At 41.2% G+C, this 27,225-nt stretch overlaps 1 pseudogene; it reads right to left on the reverse strand.

The window, feature by feature from the left end:
- Positions 1-11,940: 11,940 nt before the first annotated feature.
- Positions 11,941-12,360, reverse strand: LOC149227749 (pyrophosphate-energized vacuolar membrane proton pump pseudogene; annotated as a pseudogene).
- Positions 12,361-27,225: the final 14,865 nt, after the last annotated feature.

Raw genomic sequence — 27,225 nt, forward strand, 5'->3', positions numbered from 1 at the left:
CTCTCCTCTATGGAAATGCGTTGTTCTGCACCTGCACTGATCCTATAGGATGAAAAAAAATGCATTCCTTTTCATTGCTCTTTATTTTTCTTTGGTCCATTAAGTTTTCCTTGAGTCTCCGAGTTTGTTTATGTCTCTAAAAATCCATCATCATCTTTGCATTTGATTTTATTAGCCTTTGATGGGAGTTTCTTTGGTTTTTCTTTCTTCTTGTCATTAGGGTTGTAAACACTTGGGCTTGATTGTTGATTTAATTAAAATAATTTTCATATTATAGTTGCAGTCTATGTGAGTTCTTTTGGTTAATTCATTTTCATTGCATTTGAAAATGAAAGGAAAATAAAAGAAAAAATTCAATTTCTTAACAATTTTTGCATGTTTTTGCTTTCATTTTTGCAAAAAAAAATCCTACCTCAATCATCGAGGGGTGGGGGATGAATTGTGTATGAGTGTTAATCACCTTTGAGTGTCATCTATTTTGACCTTTGGAATTTTCACCCAATTTCATTTTGAGTCCTTTGTAATGAAATCTTTGATTACATTTGATTTCATTGGGAATTTCCTTTATAGTTGATTGGTTATTTCATTGCATTAGTTGAAGAAGGTACTACTTTCATAAGTAGTCTTGTTATATTGTTCTTTTGCTGATTTGGAATCATCTTGTGTTTGTTTTGAATAATTCTCTTGCATAGATTACATTTGCATGGTTATAATTCTCATTTTCACAGGAGGAAAGGAATTTGTGTATATATTACATTTGCATAGTTTTCAGGGGAATTGTGCATAGATTACATTACATGGCTTGGAATCATTTAGGGCTTTGAATTGAATTAGAATAGTACATTGAAATATCTATTTCGGAAGCTTTGTTTGTTGCATCATTAATTTATGCATTTGTCTTTGTCTCTTCCCTCTCATAGATAGATCTTCGTTGAACAGGGAAAGGCTTCTTATTATCATACTAGTTGCATCATAGGGAATTTGGGTGAACTCGTATCATGAGCCTTGAAACATAAACATAATTGAATATCAACTTCTAAAGTTTAGTGAATCAATATAAGGAGAATTTGGATCATTAATGGAACACATAGAGGTTTAGGCTAGAGACGTGTTCCGACATCTTTAAACGTAGGAGTTGTCATTATTTGTATGCATTACACTCTGGGGGTAGTCATTATTCCACGTACATAAGTATATCATATAATTCTCCATGTACCCTTCGATATATCGAACGATGCTCCACATATGAAAAGTATATTACAATACTTCTTATTGTACAGGACGCATGAGACAACACTACTACAGACTGCACCTCCACGTACCTCTGGGTATATTTTGGAAGTCCCCTATAGGTCGCTATCTTGCCATAGGTAATCAAGTCAACCTCCTTTTCCACTATGACACAAAGAACACAACATTCAGGGAGATTCATGCACATACTGGAAACAATATATTGCAGTTCACACTGACTTGGTAAACCCTTTTTCCTAGTTACCCCTTTTTTGTTTTATTTGCGTCTGTAATTTCTAAAATTAATTAATTAATTGCGAACAACATCCTCACCATGGAACAAATCCTTAATAGATCTTAGGTTGAGACTAATGGCAACATTTCCTGAGTCCACCAGTTAAGGAAACCCCTTTGACAAAGAATCCTGGTCCTTTTAAATTTTTTGGAAATATTGGTGTTCCTTATATGGCAATTTTGTCCCTTCCCATATTTACCATTGGTTTACTAGTTCGGTTATTTTTAACCTCCTTGGTTTCGAATGTCCAAACTGCTTCTCAGCCAAGTAGTCCTCCACCTAAGCAACATCAGCCTCAAATTGATCCTAAATTTGACCCTTTGCATTCTTCTCCTATTGTTTCTTCATCCATTTCTTCCTCCAAGCCTGGTGAAAGTCTTGATTCTAGTAACTATAAAGCTAAGAAGAAGAAGAAAGGGAAGAAGAAGAAGAAAAAGCAAAATAAGCATGTTAGGTCCCTATACTACTAGTGTAGCCCCTTATTGTTATTAGTGCAACCTCCTTATTGTATTGTTGTGCCCATGTAGTCTCCATATTGTTATTATTGTGCCCAATAGAAGCCCCACTATTGTTATTGTTGTGTCCCATAGAAGCCCCACTATTTTTATTGTTGTTCCCTTACAATATTATTGTTATGTAGGCTTTGATTATATTGTGACCCCTTAGACTCCTATATATAGAAAGGAGGTATTTTCATTTGTATCATCCAAGAATCATTCATTTGTGTAATGTAAATGAGGTTGAACTCTCGAAGAGGTTAATTTTGAAGTCGTTGATCTATCTCTTCTTCTATTTTGTGAGCTGGTTGCATAACAAAGCAGGGGCGAACCAAGAAAACATTGCTACCAATGCAATTAATGTTGAGAAACTTTCCATCAAGCCCTGTAAAGTGAAATTCCCTTGCATGCTTTGTAAGGGTGACCATATTATTAGAGATTTCCTTGTTATTCCACAAGTATTGGAAGTGTGTTCCACAGGCTCACATCAACCCTTATCATCAGCCTCTGGAGATCATGTTGGTGATAAACCATCAACTAGTGATAGTAAGGTCCATGGGTAAAACGGTAAAGTTAATTTTCTCTGTAAGTTATGTGAAGATAATCATCCTATTCACCTTGGTCCTTATATGGATGAAGCCCCATAAGTGTTGGAAAACTTCATAGCTTCTTAGCCAGAACTTCCGACTGGTTACTGGAAGCTACCTCCGAATCCTCCACTAGTTGATGAAATGATTGATCTAAATCCATCTTTATTCAATCCCACTCTCTCTGAACGTGAATCCCATGAGTTCATTCCCAACCAACCATCGGTTGAGAAAATGGTTGACTTGATTCCACCTTCAATTAATCACACTTTTCCCATTAAGAGTGAGGTTCATACCACTCAGGTTCTTCTTGTTTCTTTAGATCTTATTGAATAAGGGGAAACTTCTCCTATTTTAATGGGACCACCTCCAAGTAATGACTCACCTGGTCAGAATATTCAACAGGTACAAGTAAGTCAACCCATTTATAGTATGCCATAGGTGCTAATTAGTCAGCCTTTTACAGGAATGACACAAATTCCGTCAGGGCAACCATTACAAGGAATACACAAGGCTCCTATTGGTCGAACAAAAACCATGAAACAACCTTATACATGGCAATATTTCCAAGGTCAACCTTTCCAACAATATTAGGGTTCTTGGGACTGGACAACTTGGTATGGGCTATCCTACTTATCAAAACAATCTGTATCAAGGTGGGATGCAAATATTAGTAGCCCAACCCATCCCGTCCTATCCTGGATATCCCTCATCAATAATTAACCTTCCCCCACAAGGTTACTGAACTACCTAGGGGCCATAGTAGAGTTCCTTTTCTTGTTTCAACCTCCTTAAAAATGAAACAAGGCCCCGGAGCAGATTTCCTTTTATTGTTTCAAGATTCGTAAAAAATGAAACGAGGTCCTAAAGCAAAGTTATTTTTTTTTGTGTCAATCTCCTTAAAAAATGAAACAAGATCTCGAAGTAGAGTTCTTGTGTCAAGCTCGTTAAAAAAATGAAAAAAAGGTTCCCTTGAGCATAGTTCTTTTCATGTGTCAATCTCATTAAAAAATGAAACATATCCCCTTCCAATTCGAGTTTTTGGTTTTAAATGTCAAGTTGAGTCTTTCACTTGATCTCATAAATAAACCTTCATTCCATCCACCTATTAATAACCAATAGTCTACATAGGTGAATGAAATTAAGCTTGGGGGGCATGCATCTAGAATTGCATTGCTATGCTAGGGGCATGAAAACCAATCTCAAGCATAGTTTGCCTTTGTTTCAAGATTGTTTAAAAATGAAACCACTCTTAAGCACAGTTTTTCTCTATTTCAAGATTGTGTAAAAATGAAACCCCTCTCAAGCATAGTTTTTCCTTTGTTTCAAGCTTGTATAAAAATGAAATACATCTCAAGCATAGTTTTTCCTTTCTTTCAAGTTTGTGTAAAAAATGAAACCATTCCCATTTTATGCCACGTGATTTCCATTTTTATCAACTTATTTTTGCCAGATGAGCCTTGGTTTTCTCATTCCATTGTCACCATCTGCTTTACTGATTATTCACTTGCACTTGGTGTTTTACCCTTTCTTGAGGAACTACTACGATGAGTGGTCTTATTAGCCAACCTCTTGACCTTTGCGTGTTTTGAGAAGTTCCATCACGACCGGAACCAATTGCTACCCTTTATACCTATCATTCCTCCAGGAGGAGTTTTATTTCAGCTCTTTTCAGACTCCCTAAACATGAAAAGGTTTCCAAGAGCTTGTCTTTTTGAACTTGTTAAAGTAAATGAAAAGACATTTATTCAGTATAAGTTTAACCCTTTTCTGGATTAGGATAAACTATTTATGAAAAATGAATACTTTAGTTGAACATGACTAAAAGGTTCTTCTAAGTATTGTTTTCTTCCTTTTCAGACTCAAGAGACTAAATTTATGAAAAGTAAATTTTGGAGTTTCCTTTTTGGCCTCTTTTTCAAACTCTCTAAACATGAAAAGGAAGTCGAGTTACACCTCCACTGGAATCATATAATCGTCAAATAATGTTGGAATCGTCAAGCATGATGGGGAGAAACCACTCCTTCTTACGGTTTGTTAAATATACTCAGAAGGATTCATCCGAAGGATGAACTTATATATCAAGAATATGTTATCCTCCTCAAGCTTGTAAAAAATAAAGAGGTACTCACCATAAATGGTTGGGGAAATTGGGAAATTGGGGTTCTTATCCTATTAATGGAAGCAAGTCGCTCTTGAACATGACACTCTTTCACTTCATCTCTGTAACTGTTGGGTTGGGAAATATGCTTGCCTCTTTGGTTAATCACACTTGTTGTAGCGGCTATAACCACCCTCCAAAATTTTGGCCTGCACCAATTTCGGAGCCTCCCTTGGAGAGTTTCACTTGATGAATGCACACACTCGGGTTCACTCCGTGAGCCTATGTGAGTCTTTACATTTGTCTTGCTTGTTTGTTGCACTCAAGTCTTTGCATGTTGATTTCTAAGTCATGCTTGCGACCGTGTTTTGGTTATGCTTAAAGTCTTTGCTTTGTATGTGTTTGTTGTGTTCACCATGAAATCATCTGTCGCACTCACACACCGAGTCACATTCATTGTCACGCAATCGTTGTATCGATCATGAATGATCAATCATGAGTGTCGCACTTGTCGCTTGCACCTTCAGTCAATCATGTTGAAAATGTGTGTTTGGATGGTTCGGTCATTTCGTCGTCAATTCATGTGAGTGTGTGTTCGTGTGATCACCTATGCATATTTCTACTATTCACATACTTAGTCATTTTTGCTGAAGTTATAATGACCAGACTCCTCACTGACAACTAGACCATCACCCTTCTTTCAACTTGATCGACTGTTAACTAGAACAATGCAGAAACACTAAGCTAGTTCTTTCAAGAAACACTGCCCGCAAGCAACTCAAGCAACACTCATGTTGGCCACCCAGACAGTCAACCAACTATTCATATCAGAAATTGTGTAGTGCTCATGAGCAGGCCTCCCATTGCCCATCAACCAGATTAGCTCAGAAATTGTGCAGGGATGATTAGCAAGCTGACCTTTTGACCTTAGTACAGTTTTCCCATCCAACATCTCCCAGCAGTAGACTGCCTGTTCCCTCTAGGAATTGTGCAAGTCTGGCTGCGAGTGACCCCAACAGCCAACTGGCAGTTCCCTCTAGGAATTGCGCAAGTATGGCTGTGAGTGACCCCATTAGACAACTGGCAGTTACCTCTGGGAATTGCACAAGTATAGCTACCAGTGACTCCAACAGCCAACCGACAGTTCCCTCTGAGAATTACGCAAGTCTGGCTGCCAGTGACCCAAGCAGAAAACTCGCAGTTCCATCTAGGAATTGCGTAAGTCTGGCTGCCAGTGACCCAACAACCAACTGGCAGTTCCCTCTGGGAATTGCGCAAGCCTGACTGCCAGTCTCCCGGGTAGTTCCCCAGAAAAACTGTACAATCCCTGCTTTTTGACCCTTCATGAATCCCGACCTGTTCCTCTGGAAAATTGCACAAATCTGGCTGTCCAGCCCCTACTGAGTGTTCATTTCAGAAAATGTGCAAAGCATGCTTGCCTTTCCCTCTTACAACCCGCACTATCCCTCCCAAAATTTGCGCAATTTTTCCTCCCAGCCGAGCCAGACCTTGCAGACAGTCACTGTCGACTCAGATTGTCTGTCTCCATCTCTTAGTGACTCTTGCACAGTTTTCATCAGCAGTTTCCCGGAGCCATCATCCCGCATCACAACCCTGCTGCCTCTCCTGGTAACCTACATTCGAATGATCATGTGTCATGGTAGTAAGGAGGTTTTGTATTTGATTTCTTCTCATCATGAGTGACTGCAGGTACAAGTACACCAACAAACATGTCAAGACGACGAACGAGATGAATGAAGGGAGCACATGCAGATGGACAGGTTCACCAACGGACGAACGAATGAAGCATGTGAAGCGGACGAATGCAACGAACATGCACCTTTGCGAACAAGTGAGCTTGTCAAGCCTTCCAGCATGAAAGCAAGGAACAACATGCTAAAGCTTCATCAAGCGAACCAAGGACCATCAAAGACTTCACACACTTCGCCATGCAGAGGTGAAGCTATGATACACCATGAAGACATCCATCACTCAACAACACTGTAGCTCGACATGCTCCAACAACAACATGAATGTACCAACAATGTCTTCTCAAGTCATGTCGAGTCAAGTCACGAGTCATGTTGCCCACATCGGCTTGTTGTCAATCAATGTGATGTAACGTGGAAGTCCAAGAGACCCACTTGTTGAACATAGAGTCATGTAAGTCGAAAAGTCATGGAATTCGAACGATCATGAGGGTAGTCGAACAACCACAAAGGTCATTTTTGCCCTTGGCTATAAATACCCCCCTCTTTTGTACATGAGGGGACTTTTCACCCCAGTTCCTCCCAAATAGCCAAGAGAGTCTGTAATCTTTAATTTGAGGAGTAAGTAGTGGCTCCAACGCCCCGCTTACAGGGTTAGTGATGTATGGTGTAATGATGTGTCTTGGAACTTTCACTTAATTCAAAAGCTTGTAAACAGGCCAACACGTTTTCACACATGTATTGTATTTGTTGTAAGACTGAACTTTAACACTTGTAATGCATGTTGCTTTAACTTGTGTTCGACATTTGAACTGATTCATTTGCTGTAATGCATAATCTATTATTGGAAATGTGTTGTATATGCTGCCAATGTTGTCCCATCCATGTCGACTGCTTTGCCGGACATCAGACAAACCTTTCACATGAACCTTGCTATAATAACTGTTACACTCATTTGGACTGATCCGTGAGTGCTATACATGTTATCTTACCTTGGATGTTGTGACTACTGCATCCGAGTGGACTGCTCTGCCGAAAGCTGTGTATGTCCTTTATGTTGTGTGTTCCTAGCCGAGTTGGGACTGATCCCTTTCAACCTGGAACTCACCTTCACCTTCTCCCCCTCACAGTGAAAGAACCATTGACACAAGTACACTTACACTCACCAGGCATGCGAACCTCACTTCTCGAAGACAAAGCGAACCACTCTCCTGTGCTTACAAGCAAGAGTTGAGGCAAATCCTTAAGATAATGGAAACTAGGCCATCATACCGGATGAGACTCCCACACCAAATAGTGTGAGGTCTAGTTGGGACTTCATACTGGGGTGATCCCTTAAATGTTGGCAAGTCCAATACCGTTAACATTCTGGAGCTAGAAGGAGGGAAACCAGTTGTACATGGCTGAAATTCCCTTCATACTCACTCATCAACCATGTGGTCAAGGTAGTAACTCGAATTACCTCTCTCACGACTCAAAAGTTGGTTACTCCTCACCTCCCAGAATTGAACACGATATTTCATATCAACACCTTCACTCCATCCATCCCATCACTCTCCAGTTCGTGAAAGCAGTCAGATTGATCCTAGGCATATGGTATCTTCCACACGCATCTAAGAAGCCAAAAGCCACTCCCACAAGGGTTGTTGTATCATCGGTGGAAGAAGCAATCCTTGCTACTCTTGAAGGTTTGGAAGAAGCTATTGAAGATGGAGAGGAACCTCCAATATTCTTTGAAGACAAACAAGGCACTCTTGTGGTCTTGGGATCAAACTCTGGTATAGGAGGCGGAGGGGAAGGTAGTGGAGGAAGTGGAGGTGGAGACAAGTCGACAGACTTAGATCCAGAACCATCAGATTCTGAAGGAGAGGAAAAAGATGAAGAGGACGAAGAGATGGTTGAACCAAATCTTGAATGGATGACTTAGGGACCATTGACTCTCCTGACTGTTCTGCACAAGATGCAGAAGCGAGTAGAGAGAATGAACATCAAGTTCAACCTTAACAGCATGGTGATGGAAGAAGACCATTTAGACAACTTCTACCTACAACTGCACACCCTTGAGGTACATTATGATGACGTAGCCTGTAGATTATTTCCATGTACCTTGGATGATCACGTAGTTGCTTTGAATCACAACCTTCCACCCAACTTCATACAGAACTGAGGTTCTTTCAGATGTATGTTCCTTGAAAAGTTTGCTGATGATAAGACCCCAACCATGCTACTCAAAGAATTGGGAAGCCTCAGGATGGAGGGAAAAGAGAAAGTGAAAGATTTTAGTCAAAGGTTTATGTGTATTTTGAACAAGTTTTTAGCAGACACCAAACCTCATGACTCCATCACTGTCGACTATTACACATCTGCACTGCCAACCACCATTGGGCAGTTCGTCATGCGAGCTGCGAAGCCAACACTTTCAGAAATATGCGAAGAGGCTATTGCCGTTGAGAAATACTTGTGCGCCATTGGAGTCATCAAGGATGATGAATCAACGAAGGAATCCAAGGATGCGAGCAGAAAGCCCCAAGAAAGGGAGCAAAGGTAGAGACAAGGAAGAAACTGACATTGAGACCCTCACTTGCCCTGTCAAGAACTTGACCACTGAAATGTCCGAACTCAATCAACGAAAGATGAACACATTCGTGAACAGTCATCTGCCCAGACAGAGTCAGGCAAGTAGTTCATCAACTAACTCGTCAAGAAACAACCGGTTCAGTTCCAAATTTGCGCAGAAGCCTATGTTCCAACTCGATCAATGTGCTGATCCTAAGTATTGTTCCTTCCATGAAGAATTTCACCCCGATAACTCTTGTTCATATTGGAAGCGAGTTGTTACCTCTGTCTTTACTCATACACTCGATGTGGATGGTGACGTACAGGAGCAGTGAGAAGACACTGATGATAACTGGTGGGCTCAAGTATTGTAGCAATAATGCTACAACTCCTGGAGCTTCCTATCTCTAATTTTATCAACCCGGTAGTTCGTACAAACTTGGAAGCGACGGTGCTGTATGCACAAGTACTAGCTCTTGTCGCAGCTGTCACTTGGTCAGCTGGCACAAGTCCGCTAGGGCTCAAGCCAACTTCTATATGCTCTCAGAAGAAGCTTGCTAAATGATGGACGAAAGCTAGCTCAAAGAAAACTAATCTACTTGGCAAAAATGAACTGAAAGCAAACCAAAGCATGGAAACCCTAGGAAACCCTAATCTGACTAGTTTAACCTCCATGATGCAATAGTGAGAGTGCATATGTCTAAGAATGATGCCATTACCTCTAGTTATGTGAAATGCATGAACTCAAACTACTTTCATGAAAAAGGACATTGTTTTTATGTTTTTGCTTGAATGGTTGGAGTGATTGTGATTTTGTTCTTATTAGGGTTTGGTTGTGCAGAGGTGGTGCAGAAGGAAGGAAAGCTTGGGAAAGGTTGGGGAGGCTAAGAGAGGTCCCCCAGGGATCCTTAGCATCAGTCCACAGAGGTTCCTCACGTTCAGATGCTCAGCAACCGAGGGTGTGGGCTCCTACAGGATGTCTGCAGGGGATCCTACAGGAAACTCAGGAATTTCTACAGGAAGTCTATTAATTTCTACAGGATGTCCTACCGTGGGTGTTTTGGGTGATGGTGAAGTGATGGAATGGTATGGGGGGATATGTAGGATGGAGATGGAGCTGATGATGGCTCAGGAGTAGAGAAATAGGATGGAGAACGAGTGTATGAAGTTGGTTGGTGGATGGGAGGCTAGAACAACGAAAGGTCAAGAGAATGAAGCTACGTGGGCAATGAAAGAGTTGGAAAGTGAACGAACTGAACAGAGGTCGAGTAGAAGGCTTTAGGAGAGGTTAAGAAGAAGAAAAAGGAAGTAGAAGGATATGGAGTAGTGTAAATGAAACAAATTGCTTATGAATGTCACCAAAAATGAGAACTCATTAACCTATGCTACCTATGATATAAAATCAATGAACATCAATGTAAATTGTGAAGGAAACTCGTGCATGGAAGTGAAATGAAGAAGTAATGCTTAAGATCAGAGTGCATGGATGGATCTATGATTAAGGTAACTATGTTGCAGCTTGCATGAACGTAAGAAGACTGCATTTTTTTGTGTGGTTGGGACAGACTACACCCCAATCTCCAAACAGAGATGGCAGTGAGGTCCTTTCAACCTTTTCTTGTAAATCTGATGAATGCCAAACTTCCTATTCTAATCTAGACTACTGAAAGCACTTGATCCAATAAACTAACCTACTGAAACACAACGAGAAATTCGAATCAGCAAACTGTATTCTTGAAATGCATATCAAAACAAGTAAACAAAGTGCTGAAAAGAAAGGTAAATAACACTACAAAGAAGAGGAGGTCTATGGCTCTCAGGTTGGGCCCTAACCTGAGAGCTATAGCTCCCTTAAAAACTCATAATTGAATCAAAAGCTGCCTGTCTTTATTGAATAATCATGAGTCTAACATCATGCCAAAACTGGCTTACAAAAAGACTAATTGGCTAACCAAATTGACTAACTAGCTAATCCCAAAAATGACTAACTCCAATGAGGTCTTAAGCCCTCTTATTTATACAATTTGAGGACCCAACAATCCTCCTAAAATTTAGGGACTTGGCTGCCCAAGACTTGTAGTTAACAACAGTCCAACTTGACTTGCTTGGCTGCCCTTGAGCTCATTGATTTGGTGGCCTTTGAACTCCGAGCTGATGGTGGAGAATTCGAGGTAAGGGCCCATAAATGAGGGGGACACCTTCCTACAAATCCTCTAGCTTGTTCTCCCACGAATTTGGCTGCCAAGTGCTCATTAAGACCTTCAATTTTGTCTCCAAGTTGACCAAAAAGGATACACAAAGCACCCATTAGACTTGTTGGCATAATGACTAACCAAATTCACTCTATTAACATAAAAATAATCAAAAACATGCAATAAACAAATGAGAATGGTGGACTAAGCCAAATTAGGAGGTTGAATGAGCCCAAATAATTGTACATTTTTGGGGCTCATCATCACCCCCCTACTGAAAGTGTTGCTCATCCTCTGAGCAACCAAATCTCTCCCCTTGTCTTTGATGGCCCTGGTGACTTCCTTGGCTAGCATCTCGGCCGATTTCTCCTTTGGCTTCCCGCTTTTCAAACTTTCCTGTAGAAACTGTTCGCTGGCTTCCTGTAGAAACAGTCTCTGTCTTCCTGTAGAAACAGTCTGCTAGCTTCCTGTAGAAACAGTCTGCTAGCTTCCTGTAGAACCAATTTCACTGATTTTACTTGCTTGGCTGGGGGTGCCTTCTCCTTGAACTGCGCTGCCTGAAAGCTGACGAATCCAACACAAATGGCAAGTCTAATGTATTATAAAAGCACACACGTACAATGAACTGCCCGAGAATAGATATTGCATGCCAAAGCTGGATGGGAAAAAGTGTTTCCAGGCCTTTAAATCACTGTTTTTCCATTGGTTAACCTTGATTCACGTTTCTGTTCCTGACATGACAATACTTTCTGACTGCGGCAGCTTTCTTTTCTTCATAAAATGCTTACTGCAATAGCAAATATGGGAATAATAACAGATTTGTATCCCAAAGCCAACCCAAATATAACATTAGTTGCTGCTCCAGTCCTGCATGAATCGGCAACATCTTGGACAGGGCTGTAAGCATTACTAGTGTAGTACTCAGTGACAAAACCAATAACAAGGCCAGACCACAAACCAATAGCACCACAGAAGAAAAGCTCCCAGTTCTTTACAACCTTCTGGGCACCAAAATTGAAGATAGTGAAGGATGAAGGCAATGCAACTAGGCTTACAGCAGCAATGCCAATAGTCATCACTACTGTGGAGATAATAAGTTGCTTTTCCAATGCAAGCTCAATTTCCTTCACAGCCTTGATCTCAAATATGTTAGTTGCAAACAGAGTTGTGATTAAGCAAGCAATGATACCCATTGAACTAATAAGCAAGGGATAACACATGGCAGTAAGATCATGAGAGTTTCCAAATGATGATATGGATGCAACAACCAGAGCTGCACAGGAAGATTCAGCATCATCTGAAACAGTTTTCCCTTGTCAAGTATTACTTCTACATCCTCTTCGCTGACTCCTTTTAGACGCTTCCGAAGTTTATCATCAACAAACAAAGAAATATATTCTGGTGACATTGTATTCAAATTAATAAAGAATTCAAATGATGAATTCAAAGCATTTTGGAAAGTTTTATCATTGCTAAATGCCATGCTAATAATTTTTTCATACTTATCAAGAAGGTGCTGCACAAAGTCAACTGAATCTTTCAGCGTCTCTGGAGTTCCATGAGTACTTGTTCATTTTTTTCACTTTGTTGCACAGGTACTTGTAAAAAAATGTCAACGCACACAGAGAATGCAGCATGCACGGATTGAAGCAGTTGAGAATTGGTGGTCTTTTTGGGATAACAAGAGACACCTTTAGAAGCTGAATTACCTTTTAGATGGTGGTTTACAGTGGAAGAGATTGTTACTAAAACCAATTCTTATCCCAAAGCTTGCAAATATTCAGCCGAGCAACTTTAATTGAGGCGTGATTCACGTGAGAGAGAGAAGTGGCCAAGTGTACGTGGCCTCATGCGACCAGAAGTATTGTTCCTCACTGTAGTCTAATTATGAACTGTAGTCCTCTGCCTGTAATCACTTACCATCAAGCACGCTGAAGTTTAACTGTTCACCACTGCCCGTTTTCAATTTCCTTCCTGAGATGGCTGAGCGCACGTGTCTCATTCACCCACCAAGTGCTGTTGAACTGGATGAGGGTGGCCAGTTAGCTGGCCACCAATTTGTCTAAATCCAACCATCTCATTGTTCACGCAGTTCTCGAATTACATTCATGCAACAAAGGAATTAGTTTAGTCACGTACCTGCAAGTCGACTGGCTGCTGTGAAGCTTTTTGCTGCTGCATGCTTGGATTCCTTGGTTGCATGAGGGCGTGGCTAATGATTTTTGATTGCTTTTCCTTGTGCAGGTGTCCTCTGGCCGGATCTGAGCTGCATGCAATCGTTTCCACGTTCAACTCTGCCCGTTCAAGCTGCTGCTGCTGCATGGTCACAAAACCAGAACTTCTTTTTGCCATTTCTCCCAAACGGTAGATCGGATTGATCTGAAACTCGGTGAGCATGTTCCTACCATCATTATGCATCTCCCATAGCAAATTCGTGATCAATGGATGCACGGATTTCGAGAAAAATGGAAAATGGCTGAATATTTCAGAGGTCGATTTCTCGGAAACCGTGCATCGGAATTGGCTGAAACTGCTTGGGTAGGTTACTATCACCCATGTGCATCTCCCCATGAAACAGGTTTTGAAACGGATGCACGGTCATGGAGAAAATGCAAAAATGGCTGATGGTGATGGAGGTTGATTTCTTGGAAACCGTGCACCGGAATTGCATGAAACTGCTCAGGCATGTTGTCATCAACCTTGTACAATTCCCCATAAAACGGTTTGTCAAATGGATGCATGGTTTTCAAGTTATGGCAAAAACAAATTCTGCTCTATGTGTTTTTGCTTCAAGGCACTTTGCATTTTGGTTGCATGGGATGACAAAATGAATTTTGGTTGTGATGCAGGTATAGAGATGATGGAGGAGGAGTTGGAAGACTGCATGAGGACTTCTGAACCCTTGAGGAAGCTACCATGTTCGCCAAACCACTTTTTGAAATGCATGCCTAGTTTCCCACAATTTCTACAGGAAGTTCCTGTAGAAGCACAATGAGAAGCACAAGGAGGTGAAAAAATGATGGATGAAGGCAAGGGATGGACACACAAGTGCTTGTAGGCCTAATCAACAGATTCCCACCATCAGATTCACTTTTGAAATTAGATTTGGCTCGTCCAAAGGTTCTACAGGATGTTTCCTGTAGAAATACAGAGCTTCCTGTAGAAGGCACAAGAAAGAGTCCTTTGACCTTGATTTGAGTGCTCCTCCTGTCATGAAACGTCCTTCTTTAACCTGCAATGTCATTGCTGCAACATGAACTTATTCAATGGAGATTAGCTTTATTTTTATTTTTCTTTTTCTCTTTTTTTTGAAAAACAACTAGGGCGCCTCATGGAGGTTTTCACCCTAATTGCCTGCCTTGGGCGCCTCCAAGGAAGGTTTTCACCCAGGGATCTTATTCTCTTTTCTCTTTTTTTTCAACCCATGGACTGCCTCATGGAGGTTTTCAATCAATGAGCCAATCTAAGGCGCCTCCGAGGAGGTTTTCACCTTAGATTTCTATTTTCCTTTTTTCATTTTTTTTTTTTTCTTTTTTTCATTTTTTTTTTTTGTTTTTTTGTTTTTCTACCCTACCCTACTTGAAAAAACTAAATCATTTTCAAGTATAAGAATACTTCCAATGGAGCCATGTGCACATCAAGATTAGAGACAAAATGATGTGAAGGCTCGGAATGCATGCTTTGACAACTATCCAAATTTCAGAGAAAAATGATCTGACTTTGAAAGTACAAAACATAGCTGAGGAAGAGAGTACTGCTGCAACTTAGTGACTGTCTGGAACCATGTCTCAATATAGCTTTGATATCCTTGGTCCTTTTTCTGATCTGAATCATGTTTCATGTCACCTTCTAACATGACTTTCTCTTCTTCCTCTTTTTGCTGATCTTTCTCTTGACTACATGGAGGGTTTGATGGTAACCATGAGGAAGCTTTCTTGATCTCTGATTCTGATCTCTTCACTTGATCAAGTGCAGCCCATGGTTCTTTGATTTCCTCTTCTGAATCTTCTTTTTCATTTGGTCCTTCAATGTTGTCAAGATGATCTCTTTTTTGCAATGCTTTTTCTGAGCTATGGTGAAGATCATTGAGCTCAAGAGGAGTCATTTGCACATGTTGTGCCTCAGATTTGCAATGGGGTTGAGCTGCTCCATTGTATGGCTTTGGAAATGGTACGGGTAGTTGAGTGGAGGTGTGAATTTGAGATGGATATGGATGGCATTGTGGTTGGGTAGGCATTTGGGGTTGCCTTGATGGAGGAGGAGGCGATGGTTGTGGATGAGCAGGTGGTGGAGGAAAATGAGAGGGATGAGAGTTGTACTGGGGCCTCCACTCCTGATAAGGTGCATTCCACTGAGGCTGTGGCTGAGCATAAGAGTGAAATGAATGAGCAACTGGTTGGGCATAATATGGATCTGTGAAGGAACAAGGAGAATATGACCAAGGAGGAGGTGTAGACCAGGAAGGATGAGCAGGCGGACCCCAAGAAGGCATGAAAGTGGCTTGGTAGGGGTCATAATAGGTCTCAGGTGTCCCTTGTAGTTCCTGCTGGTAAGATCTAGGTCCATGCGGCCAAATTTGGTTCATGTAATAGAGTGATTCAGTGGCTCCTTTGGCTCTCTGATATGCAGCTTTGAATCTGGGTAAGGAAGGGCACTGATCTGTAGGATGGTATACTTCACAGACAAAACACACTTCTATGGAGTACAATGGACATTCATTACTAGGATGCTTTCTAGTGCACCTAGGACAAAAAATGACCAAAGCCCTCTTGGCTTCCTCTTGCTTCTGTTGGATCCGCAAGGTATCCAGTTGCATGGCAAGAAACTGCCTCATATCACTCTTGAAATCTTTGATCTGATTTTCAAATTCATCTTTGGACAAGATGTTGCTCCCAACATTTCTGCTTGTAGCCATTCGCTTAGAGGAATGTTTTCTTCTTCTTCTCCCCTAGAGGTTCTTCAGATATGTCTTGATGTCCATCCAAGGGTTCTTTAATCACAACCATCGAAGAAGAGAGAATGTTGGCTGTGTGAAGTAGTGGGGGTGTTGTGCAATCATTTTTCTAACTTATCTCTACTCCTACAAGGCATGAAATGAAATCTTTTTGGTTGATTTTTTCTTTTTTCTACTTCTACCTGCAAAACTGAAATAGATTGAACTGCAACTAACTATCTTGCTAAAATGAAAATGCGGAATTGAAATGAAAGCAGGAAAGGACTAATCTATTTTGCTCAAATGAAATTGCAGGAATGAAATGCTAGGCTACGCTTGCGGAATTGAAATGCTAATCTACGCTTGCAGAAATGAAATTGCAGAATTGAAATGCTAATCTATGAAAGCGGGAAATACTAATCTACTTTTGCATAAACGAAATTGCATAATGGAAACGAAATAAACTACTTAGAAGAAGATTGTAGTGGAAAATAGAAGAAAAGCGGCAATCACCAATACTCTGACGCTTCCCCGGCAACGGCGCCAAAAAGATGGTGGGCTCCAGTATTGTAGCAATAATGCTACAACTCCTGGAGCTTCCTATCTCTAATTTTATCAACCCGGTAGTTCGTACAAACTTGGAAGCGACGGTGCTGTATGCACAAGTACTAGCTCTTGTCGCAGCTGTCACTTGGTCAGCTGGCACAAGTCCGCTAGGGCTCAAGCCAACTTCTATATGCTCTCAGAAGAAGCTTGCTAAATGATGGACGAAAGCTAGCTCAAAGAAAACTAATCTACTTGGCAAAAATGAACTGAAAGCAAACCAAAGCATGGAAACCCTGGGAAACCCTAATCTGACTAGTTTAACCTCCATGATGCAATAGTGAGAGTGCAGATGTCTAAGAATGATGCCATTACCTCTAGTTATGTGAAATGCATGAACTCAAACTACTTTCATGAAAAAGGACATTGTTTTTATGTTTTTGCTTGAATGGTTGGAGTGATTGTGATTTTGTTCTTATTAGGGTTTGGTTGTGCAGAGGTGGTGCAGAAGGAAGGAAAGCTTGGGAAAGGTTGGGGAGGCTAAGAGAGGTCCCCCAGGGATCCTTAGCATCAGTCCACAGAGGTTCCTCACGTTCAGATGCTCAGCAACCGAGGGTGTGGGCTCCTACAGGATGTCTGCAGGGGATCCTACAGGAAACTCAGGAATTTCTACAGGAAGTCTATTAATTTCTACAGGATGTCCTACCGTGGGTGTTTTGGGTGATGGTGAAGTGATGGAATGGTATGGGGGGATATGTAGGATGGAGATGGAGCTGATGATGGCTCAGGAGTAGAGAAATAGGATGGAGAACGAGTGTATGAAGTTGGTTGGTGGATGGGAGGCTAGAACAACGAAAGGTCAAGAGAATGAAGCTACGTGGGCAATGAAAGAGTTGGAAAGTGAACGAACTGAACAGAGGTCGAGTAGATGGCTTTAGGAGAGGTTAAGAAGAAGAAAAAGGAAGTAGAAGGATATGGAGCAGTGTAAATGAAACAAATTGCTTATGAATGTCACCAAAAACGAGAACTCATTAACCTATGCTACCTATGATATAAAATCAATGAACAGCAATGTAAATTGTGAAGGAAACTCGTGCATGGAAGTGAAATGAAGAAGTAATGCTTAAGATCAGAGTGCATGGATGGATCTATGATTAAGGTAACTATGTTGCAACTTGCATGAACGTAAGAAGACTGCATTTTTTTGTGTGGTTGGGACAGACTACACCCCAATCTCCAAACAGAGATGGCAGTGAGGTCCTTTCAACCTTTTCTTGTAATTCTGATGAATGCCAAACTTCCTATTCTAATCTAGACTACTGAAAGCACTTGATCCAATAAACTAACCTACTGAAACACAACGAGAAATTCGAATCAGCAAACTGTATTCTTGAAATGCATATCAAAACAAGTAAACAAAGTGCTGAAAAGAAAGGTAAATAACACTACAAAGAAGAGGAGGTCTATGGCTCTCAGGTTGGGCCCTAACCTGAGAGCTATAGCTCCCTTAAAAACTCATAATTGAATCAAAAGCTGCCTGTCTTTATTGAATAATCATGAGTCTAACATCATGCCAAAACTGGCTTACAAAAAGACTAATTGGCTAACCAAATTGACTAACTAGCTAATCCCAAAAATGACTAACTCCAATGAGGTCTTAAGCCCTCTTATTTATACAATTTGAGGACCCAACAGTCCTCCTAAAATTTAGGGACTTGGCTGCCCAAGACTTGTAGTTAACAACAGTCCAACTTGACTTGCTTGGCTGCCCTTGAGCTCATTGATTTGGTGGCCTTTGAACTCCGAGCTGATGGTGGAGAATTCGAGGTAAGGGCCCATAAATGAGGGGGACACCTTCCTACAAATCCTCTAGCTTGTTCTCCCACGAATTTGGCTGCCAAGTGCTCATTAAGACCTTCAATTTTGTCTCCAAGTTGACCAAAAAGGCTACACAAAGCACCCATTAGACTTGTTGGCATAATGACTAACCAAATTCACTCTATTAACATAAAAATAATCAAAAACATGCAATAAACAAATGAGAATGGTGGACTAAGCCAAATTAGGAGGTTGAATGAGCCCAAATAATTGTACATTTTTGGGGCTCATCAATAACGAAGAGGTTGCACCTGATGAAGCACCAATTTCTTGGCATGTGGTGAACACATACCAGTGCTTGCAAGTAGTCTCGAAGATGAACACCGAGAAGCAGCCCCAAAAGAAAAATGATCATTACCATGTTAGGAGTAAAGGGGATCCCCCTACACTTGAGGAGATGTAAGAGAAGGTGAGACATATAATAAAGAAGGACGACCCACCAGCTGCCTCAAAGCAACAAACACAAAGTAAGTCTGAGAAGACAACAGTGGATAAGAGCACGTCCATAGGCAATAAATTGCAAAAGAGTCTGCCAGACAGCACGAGCATCCATTCCACTCTGGACACCTCGGTGAGTCTACCACCTCTAGATTACAACATAGTCAATGACATGAAGAAAAATCGAGTGAACATCAGTTTGTTCGAGCTAGCCAAAGTCCAGAGTCAGCAATATATCCTGCTGCGCACATTGGGACAAACAACAATAGACAACGCGACCTCCACCAGCAAGGGAGCAAGCACACGTCCTAGATCACTATTTACTGTGCTCAATACACTCTGGATGGAAGAAGAAAACTCAGTTTGGCCCCCATTCTCGCTTTCATTCGAAGTTTTCAACTACAATTTCCACAACTACTTGGTTGATTCTGGTGCGGCAACCAATGTCATGTCGCTCTCCATTGCTAAGAATATCAGTGCACGATGGAGCGAAACATCCACAAGAATCATCCAACTTGATAGAATGTCAATACAACCATTGGTGAATTACGAGACATGATCATCCAACCATCCCATGACAATCGAGTCCACCAATGCATCAATACAGTTGTTGTGGACATACCAGAAGCATATGGTCTGCTGCTCAGCAGAGACAGGTCTAGCAAGCTAGATGGATACTTTTCCATAGACTGGTCTCACATGTGGCTTTCGTATAAGGGAAGATGCAACCAAATATGGGTGTTATTGGAGATGCATGAAACATAATGTCACTCCCATTAATGACGAGAACGAACCATTGGCCTTCACATAACTCATGTTTGGAAATTGTTTCTTGGAAAAGACATTGGAGTGTTATCTTACATAGCCAACCATAACCTTATCAGAAAAGCAGCTGGGACTCCTTCCTGCCCAACTGATGATAATGAAACTTGTACAATTTGTTTTTCTGATAGTAGCATTAGTAGCAACAACATAGTAGCAATAGTACTAACACGCCAAACGGTCCATATACAGACAAGCTGTGGGCCACGAGTCTTGGAAAATCAGGAACGCATAATGGCTCAAGGACTGAGTGCATCTCAGCTGTCCAAAATAATGAACCATGCATGATTTCAAGTTTTTTTAAAGTCTGAAGTCACAAACTATGATGCTGAATCACTTATGCTAAACACACGAAGGACCAACACCATGAATGAACATAGCAACCTGGGAACCCACCATGATCCAAAGATGGCCAATATTGGTACAAGTTACACACTGCAACAACAACCAACTATTGGCCACTTGATCAAACAATATCGAGATGGGTTTGCACGAGTAGATGATCACCCGAGTACCCATTGCACCCGAGCGATCCAACATGAGATTCTAGGTAAAGGAGGAGACAGGCCATTGCAACTAAGAACAGGTAACACATACATGTTGTTTTTCCTCCTTTTTCTGAAAATATTGATGAACATTTTAAGTGTTTGGATTACTTGCAAAGTTCGTCACATACTTGGTTTTCTAATTGAAATCCCGCATATAAGAAATCTGGGAAGATCCGCTTACGCATTGACTTCAGAAGCTCAAATCCTTCTCGAACAAAACCAACTACCCCATGCCATCATCCGAGCCCATGTTGCACATAGTACCTGAAAAAATGGTGTTTTCTTCACTTGAAGGTCTTCTGGGATGCCACCAGGTTCCATAGCAGAGCCCAGTGGACCGGAACTGGTCCACAAGAAACTTAGCTCACACACGTATCATTTGAAATCACTTGATGGGAGGATTGATAATCTTCCTGTCAAAGGCAAAGTCCTCAAACACTAGTTTCAGTAGGCCACGCCACGCCCGTGCCATGTACAAAGTCTGCTTGCTACTTGTTGTTTTCATTTTGTTTGTTTTTCTTATTATCTTTGCTTTCGCTTTGTTTGATTCTGCTTACTATTTTTGTTCACGTTCATTTTGTTTGTTTGATATATTACTATTTTTGTTTCTAGAAATAAGTGCTACCAACTACTACGTTCTGGCTTTTGAATAGAGTATGTGGTTGAAATTTGAAGAGACTTGTGACATTGCAGCACTTGGCCCGTCTTGTGTCCATTTTCTTTGTGCTTGGTGTTATCACTCAGGTTTTTCCCAGAAGTTGTAAGAAAGGGAATACTGCCAAGGTAACCACAGACCAATCTTTTAGATACAGAATCTAGCCAATTTGTATCGAGAGAGGGCTCTCTCTTTATGATTTAGCCTTGTTTTTAAAGGTATTAGGCTAGTTATGAAGTTCAAGGGTTTTGTTTGAGTTTGGGTGGTGAGATTCAATAGAACAGAGAGGCAACACAGAATATTTCAGTCCATTGGGCATGATGGAGTCAAATAAGATGGCTTTCTGGATTTGGTTTCTTAACAAAGGATGGCTTCACAGAGCAAGGTAGTCAAACATGGAACAAATAAAAGGCTGGAATCAGATGGAATGGGCTCAAATGGGTGAAGGGCAGTTAAGAATCCTTCAACATATTGAAAGAGGGAAAATGGATGATTATTGGTAAGGAGCAGTTAAGAATTCCTTAGCAAATAAACAACATGAAGAACCAGCAAGCAGGAGCAATTAAGAATTCACTGCTTATTCTAATTCTGAAGAAAACACAGAGAATAATAAAGACTGAATACAGAGTGCAGTCAAGCAAGTTCTGAAATTAATCTTTTTCTTTATCATTCAGATTATGAAACACAGATGATATAACAGACAAGAAAACTGAAATACACAAGGTAGAGAGTACTCATTGATCCATGGGTTGATTCAAGAATTCTGTGACAAGTCCTCTGCATCAATTCTTCATCCAGTAGGCCAGACAACAGATGATTCCAACAACTTTCTATTCCAAAAGTTTCAGTATTACAACAAAGTCTAGGAAATGTACACACACCCAACCTCTTTAAAACTCTAATGAAGGGGGTATATATACAACGAAATATGTACAACCTATATCTCATAACAACTGTGAGATAATATCTAAGTTTAACCTAAAACTTTTCACAAGAAAAATAGAAACAACCGACTGCTATTGTGCTGGAGGCAGGCCTTTAGGGTTCGGCTTGCAGCGGTCTTCTGTAGTAACTTTGCACCGACTGTCTATTTTAAATATGCTCTTTAATTCTGAAATGTTGCCTTTATTTCTGCTCTGACATTTTCAATGCTGATTTGATACACTTTAATGCTTGGACTGACACTCTTTGACTTTGTTTTGATGCTTTTTAAGGTTGAACTGACCCCTGCTCATCGCTGTCTAGCAAAATAGAACCGCTAGCGCATCTCCTCACCTCCTTTCTCTGGCAATTCATGTCTTGGAAGTTTCACTGGTTAGGGCAGAAAAATATCTCTGTTCATCTCTATCTCTTTCTAGCGTGAGCTCGGAAGTTCCTCGGTTTGCTTTCAACTGTGTTTGAACAGGAAGAAGCTGTAAAATGGTGGGTCGGCAGAGTCTGCGAGCTCGTCGATGGTGCTTTTCTAGTCTGGATGCGGTTGAAACACTGGAAATGCGACCTCGGTAGATATCATGTTTGGAGAGATTTTCGCAAACAAAAACGTAGCAAAATGACCTTTTTCCCTTTTATTAGTCCAAATGAAATTTTGGCGGGAATTTACAATTTGAAGGACGAATGACATCAACATGACGCCAATGGGGGTATGGGGTAAATGAAGTGGAAGTACGGATGGTGATGTGGCAGGTGACATCAACAACGGACAGTTGACGTCAGCGGATGACATCAGCGAGGAGGGTGGTGGTAAGTGGTTTTGCCTGCACCGCTTTTGGGGTTGGGCGGTTTCGGGTGAGAAGGGAGCGAGCATAGAGATGGAGTGACGCGTGGCAGTGGTATGGGAGCAATATCGCCATTTCCCTAGGAGTTAAAGCTCGACAGTTGATGGGGCAGTGAAATGGATGCGGACCGTCGGATGGATGGGTCGAGATCTGACGGTGGACGGAACATGGAGATGGCGGGGAGTTAATGTGTGGTCCCGGTATAATAAAATTGCATTTTTTAATGGTATCGAGGCTATTTTCATTGGTTTGGGGCTTTGGTTTATTTAATTAACCAAAGGTTAATTAATCCCATTGTTGCGCGCGGGGAGGCTATTAATAAATTCCAAATGAATCTATTAATCCCTTGCTTTATACAACTACTATGGTTATAGTTTAATTGGGGCGGGGATATTATAAAAATCAGGGTTTTTTACAATATATTTACATAATACGAGATGGGAACAACATTTATAGGGATTTAAATAATATACGTTAAAGTTAATATGGACTTTTGAAAATAAAATGAATGAGCACTAAGTTATAGTATTGAAAACTTAGGCCAAAGCTGAAACAGGGTTTTATGGAGAGTTTTTGTCGCTTTCCTAAGTGAAAATGGGGTTTTTTCTTAGGCACTTCATGAAATGATGTGGAGTGGCTTTAGTGATAACAATCAGATCTCAATACCACTGGGGAAGTTAGTGAATGACTGGGGAAAAGGATGAAGGGGAGTTAGTCATGAAATCTGCCTCGCTTGAGCTGCATCAAAATATCTGCCTTGGCACTTGTGATAGAAGTGAAAGTTTAACACATTTTTTGAAACATAATCCATCACAAGTCTCATTCTACAACACCAATCTACCTACCCAGCCGACTTTGCCTAGCATTTTTTCTTCTTTCTTGGGTGCACTTAGACTAGCAAACCCTTTTAAACTTTCCTTTTCTTTTCATGCTAAGCCTACCTAAGTCTGCACTTATTACATCCAAGGGCTCAGATTAAAATGTTGAGCTCCTTTGCTTCTCTACCTATCTACTTATTTGCCAAGATTAAATAGTTTCGACAGATTTTATTCTCTATCACTAAAACATGAAATTCAAAACATGAACTAGCCAAGATTAAGTTGTTTTGGCCATTCATCAATTGTGGCATAAATTTTTTAACAAGCTGCACACAATGCTTATTTGAAAAAAATAAAATAGTAGTGGCATTTGGGCTTGCACACTTTACTGGTATTTTTGCTTGGGGTTCATTTCTTTCACTTTTTTGACCATTTTACTCTTTTTACCCTTTGATTTTTCTTTTAGGGCATACCCTCTTTACATTTTTTATATTCTTTGATTTTTTTGATAATATGGAAAACCTTTGCAAAAGGGATGAACATATTACAGAGCTCAACCAATCAATCATGAAATATGACACCTATTGCTATAGGAGTATAACACTTGGTTACAACCTTCGGTTGATGAAGTCGTGACGGAAAATATGAACCGTCTGTAAAGGAAGCTTTGGTCCAACAATGAACCTGTGTCCACACTAGGAAGCCCCATGCATGTACTCAACATTCTTCTTTGTGTGTTTAAGCTAATCCAACTAATAGAAACAAAGAAGGGAAAAAATCTAAACAAGCAAACCTATGTCAGAGGTCTTACATGCTTCTCTGAAGGAACAACCTCTTTTGCTCTCAATAAGTCGAGATCCCTCTTCCACCCCAAAAATAAATAAGTGCCTATGCATAGTTCTCTTAAAATAAAATAAAATAATACAAAGGCAAAAGAAGAGAAAGGCTTCCTGCGCAGAGAGGTAAATCATGCAACTCCATCGGGGTACTGACTAGGCTCACTAGTAGTGGAGCAATGTGTGTGTTCCCGCGTGACTCTGCTGGGGTACTGTCCAGGCCTATTGGTAGTGGAGCAACACCAGAGATGAAAACTTATACTCTGAAAATCTTCAACTCGCGAACTAAACTACCCTTCCCAGATTCGAAACACTGAGATCTAAGTTGAACTTTTGATTGTGTTTGACTGAGTTGGAAAAGGGTGAACCATGTATGTCCATGGGGTAAGTGGGGAAACTGAAGTAACCTGCACAATGATTCAATACTCCTTGAAAGACTAAGGCCCTGTGCTAGCAATGAACCAAAACAGAGAAGTTGGAGTTCTACCAGTGTGTCGCCAAGTGTTGTAGCGGCTACAACCACCCTCCAAAATTTTGGCCTACACCAATTTTGGAGCCTCCCTTGGAGAGTTTCGCTTGATGACTACACATAATGGGGTTCACACTGTGACCTCGTGTGAATCTTTACATTCGCCTTACTTGTTTATTGCACTCAAGTCTCTGCATGTTGATGTCTAAGTCATGCTTGCGACCGTGTTCTGGTTATGCTCAAAGTCTTTGCTTCATATGTGTTTGTTGTGTTCACCATGAAAGCATTTGTCACACTCACACACAAAGTCACATTCACTGTCGCGCAAGCATCGTCTCGATCATGAACGATCAATCATGAGTGTCGCGCTTGTCGCTTGCACCGTCGGTCAGTCATGTTGAACATGTGTGTCTGGATGGTTCAGTCGTTTCGTCGTCAAGTCATGTGAGTGTGTGTTCGTATGATCACCTATGCATCTTTCTACTGTTCACACACTTATTCATTTTTGCTGAAGTTCTAATGACCAGACTCCTCACTAACAACTGGACCATCACCCTCCTTTTGACTTGACCAACTGTCAACTAGAATAATGCAGAAGCACCAATCTAGTTCTTTCAAGCAGTGCTAGCCACAAGAAACTCAAGCATGTTGGCCACCCAGATAGTCGACTGACTGTTCATCTCAAAAATTGCACAGTGCTCATGAGCAAGTCTCCCGCTACCCATCAGTCAGATCAGCTCATAAATTGTGTAGAGATGATCAGAAGGCTGGACTTAGTACAGTTTTCCTAGCCAACAACTCCCAACAACACACTGCCTGTTCCCTCCAGGAATTGTGCAGTTTCTACTGCCAGTGATCTAGCAGCTAACTGGCAGTTCCCTCTGGGAATTATGCAATTCTGGCTGCCAGTGACCCCAACAGCCAACTAGAAGTTCCCTTTGGGAATTGCGCAAGTCTGGCTACCAGTGACCCCAGTAGCTAATTGGAATTTCCCTCTGGGAATTGCGCAAGTTTGGCTGCCAGTGACCCAACAACCAACTGGAAGTTCCCTCTGAGAATTGCGCAAGTCTGGCTACCAGTCTCTCGGGCAGTTCCCTAGAAAAACTGCACATTCCCTGCCTGTTGACCCTTCATGTAGCTCGACCCGTTCCTCTGGAAAATTGCGCAAATTTGGCTATCCAGCCCCTGCTGAGTGTTCGTTTTAGAAAATGTGCAGAGCATGCCTACCTTGCCCTCCTGCAGCCCGGATTGTCCCTCCCAAAATTTGCACAATTTTGCCTCCCAACTAAGCGAGACCTTGTAGCCAATCACTGTCAACTCAGATTATCTATCTCCATCTCTTAGTGACTCTCGCGTAGTTTTCATCAGCATTTTCCTGGAGCCATTATGCCACATCATAACCCTGCTGCCTCTCCCAGTCACCTGTATTCAAATGATCATGTGTCATGGTAGATTGGGAGGTTTTGGATTTGATGTCGTCTTGCCATGAGTGATTGCAGGTACAAGTACACCAACAAACATGTCAAGACGATGAACAGGATGAACGAAGGGAGAACATGCAGATGGACAGGTTCACCAACGAACAAATGAACGAAGCATGTGAAGCGGACGAATGCAACGAATACGCACCTCCACAAACAAGTGAGCCTATCAAGCCTTCCAACATGAAAGCAAGGAACAACATGCTAAAGCTTCATCAAGTGAACCAAGGACCATCGAAGACTCTGCGCACTTCGCCATGCAGAGGTGAAGCTATGATACACCATGAAGACATCCATCGCTCAGTAACACTATAGCTCGACATGCACTCCAACAACAACACGGATGTACTAGCATTGTCATGTCAAGCCATATCGAGTCAAGTCATGAGTCATGTTTCCCACATCTTCACTATGGGCTTGTTGTCAATCAATGTGATGTAACGTGGAAGTCCAAGAGACCCACTTGTTGAACATAGAGTCATGTAAGTCGAAAAGTCATGGAAGTCGAATGGTCACAAAGGTAGTCGAACAACCACAAGGGTTAGTTTTACCCTTGGATGTAAATACCCCCCTATTTTGTACATGAGGAGACTTTTCACCTCAGCTCCTCCCATATATCTAAGAGAGTCTGTAATATTTTCTTTGACCATTAAGTAGTGGCTCCAACACCCCGCTGACGGGGTTAGTGATGTATGGTGTAATGATGTGTCTTGGAACTTTCGCTTAAGTTAGAAGCCTGTCAACAGGCTAGCGCGTTTTCACACATGTATTGTATTTGTTCTAAGGCTGATCTTTAGCACTTGTAATTCATGTTTCTTTAACCTGTGTTCTACATTTGAACTGATTAATTTGTTGTAATGCA

This window comes from Pinus tabuliformis, chromosome J (genome assembly GCF_031772625.1).
Source record: "Pinus tabuliformis cultivar Carrire ecotype Pingquan chromosome J, CPIR1, whole genome shotgun sequence".
NCBI lineage: Eukaryota > Viridiplantae > Streptophyta > Pinopsida > Pinales > Pinaceae > Pinus > Pinus tabuliformis.